Raw genomic sequence first — 15,955 nt, forward strand, 5'->3', positions numbered from 1 at the left:
GGTTACTAATTGCTAAAATACAAGCAAATTTGGCACAGAATAAAGCCAACAAGATGATTAATAAAATTCAACCTTACAGAAACAATGCATGAACATCATGAAATCCACCCTTAATACAAGTTTTTTTTTCCACAAGGGGCTAACAACCAAAGCAAATCATCAAAAGAAACCAGTCCCATACAAAATTTTGATAAAAATTAAGTTTTCCCAACTCCTATGATGAAAATTACAACCAAGAGTACAAAACTCACCAAAACATAATCCAAGGATCCAAAACAATGAAAAGAGTTTAAAATTGTAAGGTTGAATTTATTCAACCATCTAATTGGCTTTATTCCGTGCTAAATTTGCTTGTAATTCAGCATTTAGTAACCCTGTATTTAGATGGGTTTGATGTAAGGGTAGTGAGTGAGATAGAGTGAAGATTGCTCAAGAGTGTGCAAGAAAACAAAGACTCGCGGCTGGGACTCGCGGGTGACTCGCGGCTGCAAGCCGCCAGAAGCAGCACACGTGCCAAGCATGCTGGAAGAGGAACAGTCATGCTAGCTGGAGCACTACAGGACAAAACAGGACAACTGGCCATACGGTTAACTCGCGACTGGATCTCGCGACTTAGTCAAGCCGCGAGCCACCCCTGTTTTGTAAAACCTGACGTTTCACATTCCTCTCCCACTCGAGTATAAATACCCCTTTTACCCACGATTGAAAGAGAGCTTCTAGAGAGAATTTTGAGAGAGAAACCCTAAAGAAAAACAAAATTATTTCACCCACAATCTATACCTTAGAGTCTCTTCAAATTCCTCTACTCTCTTCCTCTCCATTGTCAAATCCTTGAGAGGCATTATACCAAACCTGGTTCTCACCATCATCATCACTGTGAGACAGTTGTTTGGATTTCTGGGAAGTAGTTAGGAAGGAACCAATCTTCATTGGTTGATGCTACGGTCTAGTAGCGGAATCCGGGAAGCTAGAAAAGAAAAAGGTTCGGCGCAACCTCGTTGGAGCAAGAAGCTTGGAAGGCTTAGGTGCACTGGGTAGATTAGGCTTGGAGGGTCTATTGCTGTCCTTGTATCCCAACTGTATTTTCTAGTGGATTGTTTACCGCTTGGAGGGCGGTGGAGAGATTTTTCGCCGAGGACTTCGGTTTCCTCTTCGATAACACATGGCGTGTTGTCTTTGTGTTTGCATCTTCCTTCCTCTCTATCTTTGCCTTTTTATTATCTGCTGTGGTTTTATTTTGTTATGGCTTAGATAGTCTTTAACCAATTTCGTATTATAGCATGTGTTAAGTTTCCGCACACTAGTTGTTTGACATATTGCTTGTATTGGTTAAGTTGTAATTTGGGGGTCTAAACGTTCAAAGGTGTTTTGTACACGTTTTTGAACTTTCAAAAATTACCTTAGAGATGTTAATGGAATGAAAAACATTTCAAATTGGTTGGGTTTTGATGTAAAAATATTAAAAGTGGGGTTTTAGAGAGTATGGGAGAGGTTTAAGAGAGTATGGGAGAGGTTTAAAACAAGTTTCCCACGAAAAAGCTGATTCTGGGCGTTTCGTGACTGGGCGAGTCGCTAGGTTCAGTCGTGAAAATTTTCGCAAGTCGCGAGTGAGTCGTAAGTGAGTCACGAGTGAGTCGCGAGTGAGTCGCCAAAGCTTCTAGATGAACTCGCGACTGGGGTTTCACAACTGGCGAGTCGCCAGCTGAGTAACGAAAAACTCTGACACCTATTTTTCAACATAAAACATGTTTAAACAATGAAAAACAAAGTAATCACTAAACATGAACACAAAGAGTGACAAAAATCACTTCCAAAAACATATAAAATGATCAAAAATCTTTTGTATTGATCTATTTATAGTTGAGCACTCACACATTACATTTAAACAGGTACAATCGAACAAATGAATAAGGCATTCATTGAACATTAGGGATGTGTGTTGTGTGTGTGTATCAAATGTGGAATAGTCCTTAGTCAAGAATAAAGCTTCAATGATCAATTTAATTAAGTCATACACAACTAGTACTAAGTCAAGTGGTCTATCTCAATTATAGAATTGAACATATACGACCTCCCACAAGAAAATGATTACATATCTTTGAAGCTTTTCATTTAGCTTATTTACAATTCATAACATTTGATCATTTTGAATCAATACATCTCATTTTGAGATTGATGCTTGAAATTTTTTATATTTCAATTTGATGAACAAGCCTTTGGCTTTTGGGCATCATACATTTTCAATACAAGTCGTTTTTCCTTTTTCCTAATCAAATACTAGTATGTGCGATGGCTTTTATAGCTTATTATCTCTTTTGATTTTGAGATTTACATTTTTTGAGCTCTTTAAGCAAAAACAATAAAAAGTGTGGGAAGATATATAGGCACAAGTCTATGCAAGTATCAAAACCATCAAGACTATTGACCAATCATTCATGACAAGCTTGAAGATTGATTTATAACAATCACACATAGATTTCAAGATTTTTCCCACAAAGAAATAAGTGCATAAAGAACAAGCTAAGCTCGTAAATGCATAAAGCCATTTGTACGAAGGTAAAAGGCAAAACTCACATGTGATATGTGCTCAAACATATACGATCAAACTTTTTGAATTTTTCACTTTTTATGTGGTATTGGATTTTTTACTCACACAAAACTAAAACAAAAAAAAATAAGATCAAATTCAAAAACAATCAAAACAATGCATATAAAGAGATGCATGATGCACAAATGCATAACAATGAAGCATCTAATGCATGTAAGGTCCTACAAAGATCGAAAGAATTAGACCAAGGACCAAAAGAGCAAAAGCTCAACCATAGGAACCCTTCCTTATCTAAACACAACAATTGTTTGGAATGAGTGTTTCATGAGAAGTGAGATGAAGGTTGGAAGAATGAGAACCAGAGATGCACATAGACAAGTAGTTAAAAGCATTAAACACTTTCTTTAACAACATGCTATTTTCACTCAAATCCGATTTACCCTTTTTAGCATAGCTTCCAAGAAGCTCAAGTTTTTCTTTTCTTTTGATTCTTTTAAAAGCATGAAATTTAGAGCATTGAGGTCTTAGATGACCAAAGGCACCACAATGGTGACAAACAATGTGTTTAGGTCTACTAGGCTTTTTGGGAAGGGATTTAGCAACATGGTTTTGTTCCCTCTTCAACTTATGACATTGAGGTCTTATATGACCAATCACACCACAATGGTGGCAAGTTGGAACAAACTTAGATCCATCCAAAACCTTAGGTTGAGACCTAAACGGAGGCTTTGACTTAACAGCCTTTCTCTCTACCTTTTGATTTCTTTTATGTGGAGGAATGTACACTGATTTATCCTTTGAGGTAAAACCCACAATAGGCACGATATCGGGTACCACAACATGATTGCAACATATATTATCATCCTTTTTAGCAATAGGTTCAGCAATCAAACACTTGGCATGCATCTTAAGAGATTTATTTTCACATGTTTGCTCATCAACAAGTTTGTTACACAAAACAAGTTTAGCATCCAGGTTCATATTCAAATATTCAAACTCTTTTAGTTTTCAAGAGAATTTTCACAAGTTTCTTATATTTCTCAACCAATTTGTTGGATTCATTGAACTTAGCAATCAAATAATCCTTTTCACAAAATAACTTGCTCAAATTTTTTTGAAACTTCTTAAGCCTTTTTCTTCAAGAGTTTGTCATTCAGAATATCAACAACACCCAAAGATTCATGTAACATAGCATCACAATTATGAGGATTATCACTCATAGAGGCATTTTTACAAACACATGGCATGTTACATTCATCATCAACCAAATCACACAAAGAGGCATACAAAGCACTATCCATGGCAAATAAACACAAGGCATACAAATAAACACAACAAGTGTACCTACTCTGATACCAATTGAAAGTTCAATTAGTGTATAAAACACTATGAACATTTAGACCCCCAATTAACAACTTACCAATTGAAGCTTAATATCAAACAATTAATGTGTGGAATATGAACATGAGCTTAATATAGAATTGATAAACAATCTAAACCAAATAAAATCACATCCACAGTAGAAATTAAATGACAAAGATTAAGGGAAGAGAGATGCAAACACAAGGACAACACAACGATGTGTTATTGAAGAGGAAACCAAAGTTCTCGGCGTAAAACCTCTTCGCCGCCCTCCAAGTGGTAAATAATCCACTAAAGAATGTAGTTAGGATACATGAACAGCAAAAGACCCTCTATGCCTAATCTAACCAGTGTACCTAAGCTCTCCAAGCTCCTACTCCAACGAGATAACTTATTTCTTTTTTAGCTTATCGGATTCCACTATAAACCATAGCATCAGCCAATATGAAATTGATCCCTTCCTAACTACTTCCTAAACACCAAATGGCCTTCTCACAGATGTGGGTATGGTGAGAAAAGGTTTTGGTAATGAACCTCTCAAGGATGTAACAATGGAGAGAAGGAGAGTAGAGGAATTTAAAGAGCCTGTATGTGAAGATTGTGGATGAGTCAATCTTGTTTTTCTCTAGGGTTTCTCTCTTAAAATTCTCTCTGGAAGCTCTCTACATTTCATGGGTATAAGGGTCTATATATAGTAGGGTGAGAAAGGAATGTGAAGAGTCAGTTTTTCCCAAATAAGGTGATCTGGCGACTTGGCCTCGCAGCTGGGCTGAGTCGTGAGTTCAAGCCGTGAAATAACGGCCTGGCCAGCCTGGGACTTTTGTCCTGTAGTCTAACAACTGGCATGACTCTTCAGCTCCCCTGCATGCTTCACACATGTGCCAGCTTTGGCGGCTTGCCAGTCACAAGTCACCCGCGAGTCTCTGCATCCTTGCACAATCTTAAGCATTTCTTCACACTTTCTCACACACTACCCTTACATGTTTCCCATCTAAATGCAGGGTTACTAATTGCTAAAATACAAGCAAATTTAGCACGAAATAAAGACAACAAGATGGTTGATAAAATTCAACCTTACAAGTCAATCTTGTTTTTCTCTAGGGTTTCTCTCTCAAAATTCTCTCTGGAAGCTCTCTACATTTCATGGGTATAAGGGTATATATATAGTGAGGTGAGAAAGGAATGCGAAGAGTCAGTTTTTTTCCTAAACAGGGTGGTTTGGCGACTTGGCCTCGCGACTGAACTGAGTCACGAGTTCAAGTCGCGAGCTAACGGCTTGGCCAACCTGGGACTTTTGTCCTATAGTGCAACAGCTGGCATGACTCTTCAGCTCCCTTGTATGCTTCACACGTGTGCCAGTTTTGGCGGCTTACCAGTCGCGAGTCACCTGCGAGTCCCAGCCGCAAGTCTCTGCATCCTTGCACAATCTTGAGCATTTCTTCACACTCTCTCACTCACTACCCTTACATGATTCCCACCTAAATACAAGGTTACTAATTGCTAAAACACAAGCAAATTTGGCACGAAATAAACCAACATGATGGTTGATAAAATTCAACCTTACACATTATTAAAAAGTCAAAGTTTCTCTTTCAATGGTGTTAAAAAAAAAAAAAAAATGCTTTTGATAAACTTTAGAAAACGTAAGATTAAAAACATAACTTTTGAAAATCTTTGACTTCGAAAAACATAATGGACAAAACTTATGCATATTATACATAATTACTTAACTTTCTTGCTAATACTTGTAGTCTATTTCCAAAATCAAATGAGCTCTTCCTCCACACCTTAAAGTAAAAGAATAACACAATTATATAATTAATACACCTTGCCATATACCATAAGGATATAAGGGACCATACACTTCCTAAAAATTTACTAGTCTTTAAACATCTCTAAAATCCCCCACAATATATTCCTTCCTTTTTTTTTTTTCTTTTTTTTTTTAGAGTTACAAAACTAGTAGAACTATTACCCCTGCCTAGAAACATTAAATCCTAATATACCTATCAATTTAAGCCAACTACAAGGCTTCCTATTATATTTGAACGCAACCTTCAGATGGTTCTCTTTGGGTTCAATCTTAGACTAGTAATTTCATCAAAGTATATAAAATCTTGTCTAGTCCTTCAAACCAAAATCTTTCATGCTCCAAAGTATAATAACCAAATTAAATCATGGCAGTGATACACTTAAACAGGAATTCTATTAATCTTTAATGTAATCACAGGCCAATATTTATATGACAATAGTTCTAATAAAAATTATTGATCCTCCATTGTCAAGACTAGGGAGTGACTACTTGAATACTAGCTACTGCCTGATGCCTCCAACCATCCCTACACTTTTCTTTTTCTTTTTCTTTTTCTTCTTTAGCTTTTGGTTAACGTGTATAATGAAGACACCCTAGAGCCTTCCAAGATTTTATAGCTTCTAATTAACCTCAATTTAAGGTGTTATTAACTACTAAACTATTTAGATAAGATGGAACTCCAAGGGATTCCTATGACTCTTAGACTTCTTATCCAAATAGGTTTGTTTATTTATTTATTTATATTTTTTTATTATAAATTCTCTTATCATTTTCCTTAACTGGTAAGGAGACTAAAGATTTTAATTCCCTTATCTTTCTGTAACTGAAATAAAAATAAATGAGAACTACACATCCTAAACATATGCATGGAATGTATACAGTTTCCTAATTGTGCAGGTTATTGTTTCATCTCTTAACTTAGGGTAGCATTCTTTGTTTGGCCACATAATTACACCTCACGCCAACCCTATCATGACACCATGTGCTTATCCACATCACCTCTCAAAGCTAATAATAATAATAATTAATAATGATGATGTACGGTGATGATCATAAAATAAAATCAGGGTACTAAACTATTAATATTCACTCTCATTCTACCACTATTACGTGCTAGCAAGTGAAGAACTTCTTGTCTTAAGAACAATACAATAGGAAAAGAGATGGAATTTGATAAAAGACTTCCATTGGGTGGAAGACAAACCACAATACAATAGCAAATTCTTCAACCTTGGCCTAATGCCATGAACCATTATTTAAAGAGCAACAATCTCCTAAAATAACTAGATAATTATTCAAATATTGAAATAGAGATAAGATACCTAGATAACTAGGACTACTCAAATAAAGATAAAATAACTAGTAGAAAGGATAATAATAAATACTATTAGTCTCTAAGCACATGCGTGCTCAGACACTCTTCTATTTTTTTGGATAAATATTAATAATTTGCATATATTATAATTAAATTTTTTTTCAAACAAATAAAAAAGATAAACTTTAAAGATAAGCAGTAACTGTAATTTCTTTTTTGAACATGAAGGGAAAAAAATCTTAAGTTTTAGAAATTCTCTTTTTGAATTCAAAATGAAATTTGTTATTTGACATTTATGACTCTATTTCTAAATGAAGTTACCCTTCATTAATGAGGGTATTTTTAAACCAAATAAAAGTCTAGTTGGAAGAGGAGAATCCTCTTATATTTATATATATATATATACATACATATATATGTAAAACAAGAGTTAATGGGTAAAAATGATTCTATTGATTATGATAATTTAACTTATGGTGATATTTTAAGCATTATTAAAAAACTCGGTATTAACATGTGCAATGATGAAAAACTGTTAAAGCACCAATTAAAGAATAAAAGAAAAGCTAAATATGAAATGGATAATTTCTGTGAACAATATGGTTTGCCCCCTATTGCTCCTTCTAGGAAAAAAGGGTAAAAAACATGGTAAAAGTCACAAAAATTATAGCCGTAAAAAATATAAAAAATACAGAACCAACTTTGTTAAACCTAATGATTTTTATGCTAAAAAGAAAAATGTTTCTAAAAAAATTTATAAACAGAGATTAGGTAAAGGCAAATGTTTTAACTGTGGTAAACCAGGACATTACAATAAAGATTGTAAACAAAAATCTAGTAAATTAAAAAATAAATTTAACATGTTAAATATTGATGATAAAGAGCAAGAAGAATTATTCCGAATCCTTGAATCAAACAATTTGTTTGATTCCTTGGAAAAGGATTTTTCTTCCTCATCTGATTCTTGCTACCAATCTGCTGATGAAACTTCTGATTCACCCAATATTAAAATTGGTTGTAGAGATTCTTGTTGCAATGTTATTAAACCTGTTAATGTTCTCACCAAAAGTGAAGAAAATGGTAGTTTGTTGATTAAATTGATAAGTCAAATTGAAAACCCTAAATAAGAATGTTTGGATAAGCTTAAGAAAAATTTAATAAAAGATGAAACTGGTAAAAAATTAAAATCAACGATAAGTTTTGAAGAAACTTTGGAAAAATTTAATAAAAACAAATCCAAAGATTTAATTGTTAATGATCTTCAACATGAAATTACTGTTATTAAACAAGAAATAATTGAATTAAAAAATGAGTTTAAAAATATTAAAAGTGATAACAATAATCTTAAACAAGAATTGTTATTGTTAAAAATTGATAAAAACCTTGATAAACATCAATCTGATAATGATCAAGATGAGCACAAAGATGGAGATGAATCCAGTCAACAGGCTCATCTTTCTAATAAAGGTATTGTTGATAATTCTCAACTTAATCTTGTTAACAAAATGCTTCCTCCAAAATGGTTTACAAAAGTTAAAATTGTTGTTTCTCATGATTATCATTTCAATGTTATTGCTATGATTGATTCTGGTACGGATATGAACTATATCCAAGAAGGACTAATCCTTTCAAAAATTTTTGAAAAATCAACTGAAAGATTGGTTTCTGCTAATGGTACTCAAATGAAGATTAAATATGAATTGAATAATGCTCATGTTTGCCATGGTAATGTCTGTTTCAAGATTCCTTTTGTCCTTGTTAAAAACATGACTGATAAAGTGATTTTTGGTTTGCCATTTATAAATGCTTTGTATCCTTTTTTTGTTGAACATGATGGAATTACTACTGATCTTTTTAGACAGAAAGTAAAATTCAAATTTACTTCGAAGTTTGAAATTGATATTGATGATGCTTTAAATCTAATTCATGCTAAAGTTAAACATCTCAACTTCCTTAAGCAAGAAGTTAGATACAAGAAAATTGCTAAACAACTTTCTGATAAATTATTACAATAAAAAATTGATAGTTTTTAGAAAATTCTGATTGATGATGTTTGCTCTGAAATTCCAAATGCTTTTTGGCATAGGAAGAAACATATTGTTGATTGCCTTATGTTAAAGGTTTTGATGAGAAAAACAATCCCACTAAGGCTCTTTCTATTCAGATGAATGCTGAAACTGTTGAATTTTGTAAAAATGAAATTCAAGATTTGCTTAACAAAAAACTTATTAGGAATAGCAAGTCCCCTTGGTCTTGTGTGGCTTTCTATGTTAAAAAAAAATGCTGAGATAGAGAGAAGAACCCCTTGTCTAGTTATTAATTATAAGCCCCTGAATAAGGTCTTAGAATGGATTAGGTATCCTATACCTAACAAAAATGATTTGGTTCAAAGGTCGAGTGAGGCCGTAGTGTTTTCCAAGTTTGATATGAAATTTGGGTTCTGGCAAATCCAGATTAGTGAGAGTGATAAGTATAAAACTGCTTTTACCACTCCTTTTGGACATTATGAGTGGAATGTTATGCCTTTTGGTCTTAAGAATGCCCCTAGTGAGTTTCAGAACATTATGAATGATATTTTCAATTCTTTCAACCATTTCACCATTGTTTATATTGATGATGTTCTTGTTTACTCTAATTCTATTGATGAACACTGGAAACATTTGTATTCGTTTTTGGATACTATCAAAAGAAATGGTCTTGATGTTTCTGCTAAGAAAATCAAATTGTTCCAAACAAAAGTTAGATTCATTACCTATGTGTGATCCTTAACCCCTTATGTGTTTTCCCATGGATAATGCTTTGTATGTTTCTATGGATGTTGTTGATTGTAACATGCCATGTGTTTGTGAAAATGCCTCTATGAATGTTTATCCTCATAATTATGATGCCATGTTACATGAATCTTTGTGTGTTGTTGATATTCCTAACATCAAACTCTTGGAGAAAGATGCTAAGAAGTTTCAAAAGAGTTTGAGCAAGTTATTTTGTGAAAGGGATGATTTGATTGCTAAGCTCAATGAATCCAACAAATTGGTTGAGAAATATAAGAATCTTGCTGAAATATTTCTTGAAAAGTTGAAAGAGTTTGAATGTTTGAATATGGACTTGGATGCTAAACTTGTTTTGTCTAATAAACTTGTTGATGATCTTAAATGTGAAAGTGAATCTCTTAAGATGCATGCCAAGTGTTTGATTGCTGAACCTATTGCTAATAAGGATGAAATTATTTGTTGTAATCATGTTGTGGTACCCGATTGTGTGCCTATTGTGTGTTCTACCTCTAAGGAAAAATTGGTGTACATTCCTCCACACAAAAGAAACCAAAAAGTGGAGAGAAAGGCTCTTAAGCCTAAGTCTTTGTTTAGGTCCCATCCTAGGGAATTGAGTGGATCTAAGTTTGTTCCTAATTGCCACCATTGCGGTGTGATCGGTCACATAATATCTTAATGCCCTATGTTGAAGAAAGAACAAAACCATGGTACTAGATCCATCCCTAAAAAGCCTAGTGGACCTAAACCCATTGTTTGTCACCATTGTGGTTCCTTTGGTCATCTAAGACCTCATTGCTCTAAGTTTCATGCTCTTAAAAGAATCAAAAGAAAAGAGAAACTTGAGCTTCATGGAAGTTGTGCTAAAAAGGGTAAACCGGATTTAAGTGAAAATAGCATGTTGTTAAAAAAAGTGTGTAATGCTCTTAACTCCTTGTCTGTGTGCATCTCCGGTTTTCATTCTTCCAACCCTCATCTTACTTCTCATGAGACACACATTCCAAATAATCATTCCATTGGGATGAGGAAGGGTTCCTATGGTTGAGCTTTTGCTCTTTTGGTCCTTGATCTTATTCTTTTGACCTTTGTAGGACCCTTCATGCATTAGATGCTTCATTGTCATGCATTTGTGCATCTTGCATCTCTTTATATGCATTGTTTTGTTGTTTTTGTTTTTTATCATACTTTTATGTTTTTGTTTTGTGTGAGTAAAAATCCAAAACCATATAAAAATTGAAAAAATCTTCAAAAAGTTTGATCGCTTGTTTTGTATATATTACATGTGAGTTTGGCCTAGTACCTTGATATTAATGGCATAGTGCATTTACGAGCTTAGCTTGTTATGTATGCACATTTATCTACGTGGGAAAAATCTTGAAACTTATGGATGACTGTTGTAAATAGATCTTCAACCTTGTCATGAATGATTGGTCAATAGTCTTGATACTTGCATAAACTTGTGCCTATATATCTTGCCACCTTTATTTTTATGTTTTTGCTATAAGAGCTCACCAAATGTAAATCTCACAATGAAAAAGAGATTATGAGCTGCAAAAGCCTATCGCACATACTAGTATTTGACTAGGAAAAAGGAAAAGCGACTTTTGTATTAAAATGTGTGGTGCTCAAAAAGCCAAAGGCTAACTCTCAATGTTGAAATATCAAAAATCTCAGGCTCCGATCTCAAAAAGAGATGTATTATCCAAAAAGGATTAATTGTTATGATTTATGCAAAAGTCAAATGAAAAGCTTCTAAGTTCTGTAATCATTCTCTTATGGGAGGTCATATATGTTCATTTCTATAATTGAGATAGACCACGTGATTTAGTACCAGTTGTGTATGACTTGATTGAATTGATCACTGAAGCTTCACTTTGGTCTAAGGACTATTCCACATTTGATACTCACCCACAACACACAAGACTTTGATTCAATTAATGCTTATCTCATTTGTGTGATTGTACGTGTTCAAATGTGATATGTATGCTCAAGTACTTACTACTCAAATCCAGAAAGGTTTTTAAGTGTTTTATATGTTTTTGAAAGTGATTTTATACTTTTGTGTTTTTAATTTTTGGTCAAAATACATTTTTGTGTTTTTCTTCAAAAACTGGTTCAGAGGCTATTTTGCGAGAAGCTCGCGACTTAAAGCTTCCCATGAAATGTGCTTAAGGGAAATTACAAAGTCACATTTTCATACAGAAAGTCTCGCTACTGCCTCGCGAGTATTTCGTGACTAAACTCTTCTCGCAAAATTTTTTAGGCAAAAACTAGAAATTTTTCAAGTCCATACAGAGGTTATTGCAACTATCTTGCTACTGTGTCGCGACTAAGAGCTTCTCACGAAAGCTTCAGTGTGTCTCGCGACTAATATCGCGATTGCCTAACCCGAGAAAATCGCGTGTTTCCAGTTTTATATAGCAGATGTGACAGTTTTACAAACATTTTGTTTTTCCCTTGCACTGCCTCTCTCGAACCCCCTTCAACCCAAAACTAGTTTTCACTCAAACCCCATCACTCTCAAGCTTATTTTCTGCATTTCCAACTTCAAGGTATGTTTTCTAAAACATTCTTTTCATGTTTTTCTGAGTTTATGCAAAAATTTAGGTTAGGGTTCTAAATTTTGGGGATTTTTTGAAATTGGGTTGCGATTCTTAAATTTGTGAAATTTTTTCCAAAATCTTTGATTGGGCTGAGTCCCATTTGTTGTTTGTGTATCTGTGTTGGCCACTTGTGGCATTCTAAACATGTATTAAGGCAATTTTCACCATGTTCATGCATTGTTCATAGTTGGGATTCACTGTCGCATGCTAGGTGTTTGACAAAATGTCTTGGTGTCATAGTTGGGGTTTTGCACACACTAGGTACACCCCATGCATCACATGTTGCACACACATGCATCAGCACATGCATAGCACAGACACACACATGCATATTGATTCACTTCATGCATTTTGCTTTTATTTACATGGTTAAACTCTTATAGCACGTTTTTTGTGTTTGTTTGCTCTATTTTGAGTCGGTTTTTCTCTGTTTTAGGTTGTTTTACCTTTGTTTTGAACTAACATGTATCTAATCATGTTTTTTGTGTTCTATGTTTGTGTTTTTGCACTTGTTTCTTGTCTGTTCTATGTTCCTTTGTGCAGATGTCTCCTACTAAGCAGCAACTCCTAAGAGATCATCCTCCAAACGTGCACACACTGATTCTGATAACTTCAGGTCTGCTGAGGCTAATATGAAGTATAATGACTACTATAAGGATAAAAGGATCATCATGAAAAGGGTCGTACAAATGGAATTACTTGAGGACACTTTCGTACCTGAAGTGTTCAAGGACAGGACATGGACAAAGCTCTTGAACCCGAGTGGAGTCGTGTACTCGAAGATCATCAAAGAGTTCTTCTCTAATGCCAGTGTAGAGGAAAATCACATAAACTGCTGGGTGAGACACAAAGAGTTTTCATTACTAGGGAAAATATTCAAGATTTCCTAGCAGTTTGTCCTCCCTCACAGCCAATTACAGTGCAATATGAGGATAGATTGGGTTCTATTAAGGAGATGATAAGGATATTTAGTGGTACACCGAAGAAATCATCCATGAACACAATACCATTCACTCCAGAGATGAGGACATTTGCTTATGTGATGATCCACAACCTATATCCGGTCACCAACCTTACCACTTTGTTTGCTCCAAGGACAAAAATTTATGTACGATCTCTTTACTCACAAAGAGATAGATATTTGTGGGCACATTTTCAACATTTTGAAGAGAAGCATTGAGAAGCAAAATTCAAGAACAATTATGCCTTTTCCCTCACTGATTATGGGCTTAACTGCTAAGGCAAAGCTGAAACTTCCGAGTGGTCTCACTATGGTTCAGAGAGACTATCTTATTGGTGCACACACAGCGACTAGGAGCACAGCTCACATCAAAGGCTCCAAAACAGGTGTGCATACGATACCACAAGATTGAGTTGAGGAGGAGGGAGGAGATATAGAGGAGGAGATTGACAAATTCACTTCTACCCCAGAGACTTCAAACACAGCCATCCTCTTCAACACCAGTACAAGGACCAGACAGACTTGATCGCCTCCTAGCTAGAGTAGATTAGATGTTTACCATGCTAGACTCCCATGTGCAGCGCACCGCGACCCAGTTTGCATACATCCAGGGATAGATACTGCATTGTCTTCACAAATCGAGGACTTGTCCATGGTCCATGGCGCAGGGATCAGATTCAGAGTCTGATCAGTTCTAGCCATTCCAGTCAAAAAGGGGGAGAAAATTTTTAGGGGGAGCTTGCACATTTGAGGGGGAGCAGAGCATAGACATAGCTTAGACATAGAATCTTTGGTTCATACAGGCGGTTTAGCTTTATTTATGTTTTGGTTTAAACTGTTTCAGTTTTTATAACTCTTGGATAGTTGTTTTTATTGCTTTTGTTTATTGCTTTATTACTCTGTTTTTAATTTCAGTTTATATTCAGTATATTTTTGTTTACCATATTGCTTTGTAGCATTTTTTTTTTTGTACTTTTAAGATATTGCTATTATGTCTTTAGTACCTCACTCTTGTGCCCTTAGTAGGATTTTGTATCCTAGATGCAAATACTTCGCGTATATTGCATTGGTTGAGTGTTGGACATGCAATTGATCCGTGGGATTGTTCTTAATTGCATTGTGTGTCCGGATGAGAATTTACTTGCTAAATGTTCATTGTAGTCATTCTTTAATGACTTATCTTGTTTGATTAAGATATGCTTACATGTTTTATTGTGTTTACAAACTATATCGCATTTTACTTACTCATATACGTACCATGTATTCAACTTGTCGTAAGCTTCATGAAAGTTTTGTTTGTGTGCAAGTGTTTCAGGTTACAGGTATATATGTGCAAGTGTTTCATAGTTTCTAGAGTAGGTGTGAGTGAGTTTTGCCACTGTTCCCAAACTTACATTTAAGTCTAGAGTCTGTTTTAGGGGTTTTGTCACGAAATAGCCAAAGGGAGATATTGTAAAGTTGTAATTTACAACTATGTGATTTGTTGGCTTTAATTCCATGCCAAATTTGATTATAACTTTATTCAATCTTTTGTACCCTGTATTTATTGTGAGATTTAATTGTAAGGGTTGTGTGATAAAGAGAGAGAGTGTGAAGACTCAAGCTATTGAAGAATGAAGAGGTTTTCGTGAGTATCTCATGACTTAGCGTCTTGCAAAGTGATGCATGTGCCCTGCACATGACTGGAATGCGAAGCGCTAGTACAGATGGAGACAGTTGTGTTTCGCGAGATGCTTGCGGGTAAGGCCTTCCCGCAAGACACCCGCAAAACATTCTGTTTTGCCAGACTGTACTATCTGATACACACTTTCTGTACCCACACTATATATACCCACATTACCCACAAATGTTGAGGAGTGCTTTAGAGAGAAAACCCTAGCCATAAACCTTAAGAGTTAGAGATTGCTATACCCACATATCTCTACACAATTGCTTGTGGATTTTCTTCAACTTCTACCTCTCCATTTCCATATCATTGAAAAGTTAATAGCCCAAACACTTACCACAACCTTTCAGAGTGTCAAGTGATATTTTGGTGCTACTGAGAAGCATTGGAAGAAGCCAAAGGATGGCAGATGCAACATGGTGCTTGGTGCGGGATCTAGAGAGCTAGACAAGACACGGTTCCAAGAAGCCTTGTTTGAGTAGGAGCTTGGAGGGCTTAGGTACATCGAATAGATTAGCCTTGGAGGGTCTCTTGGTAACCCATGTATCCCAACTGATTGTCTAGTGGATCGATTATCGCTTAAAGTGCGGTGGAGAGGTTTTTCACCGAGTTCTTCGGTTTCCTCTTCGATAACACATCGATGTGTTATCTTGCGTTTGCATCTCTTTTCCTTACTCTTTTACATTCCATTTTAATTCTGTGTTGTCTTGATTATGAGTAGCTTGTTTGTTTATCCGCTCGCATTTACACTATTCTACACTTAGTATTAAGTTAGTGTAAAATCTATCGAGCCATAACTTTAATTTAGGGGTCTAAATAGCTCTTGTGCTTTTTAACACACTTTCGAGCTTTCAGATGTGAAATGTGCCTTTCTCAATGGGTTCCTTAATAAAGAAGTCTTTGTTGAACAACCCAAAGG

Source organism: Quercus robur, chromosome 8, assembly GCF_932294415.1.
Source record: "Quercus robur chromosome 8, dhQueRobu3.1, whole genome shotgun sequence".
NCBI lineage: Eukaryota > Viridiplantae > Streptophyta > Magnoliopsida > Fagales > Fagaceae > Quercus > Quercus robur.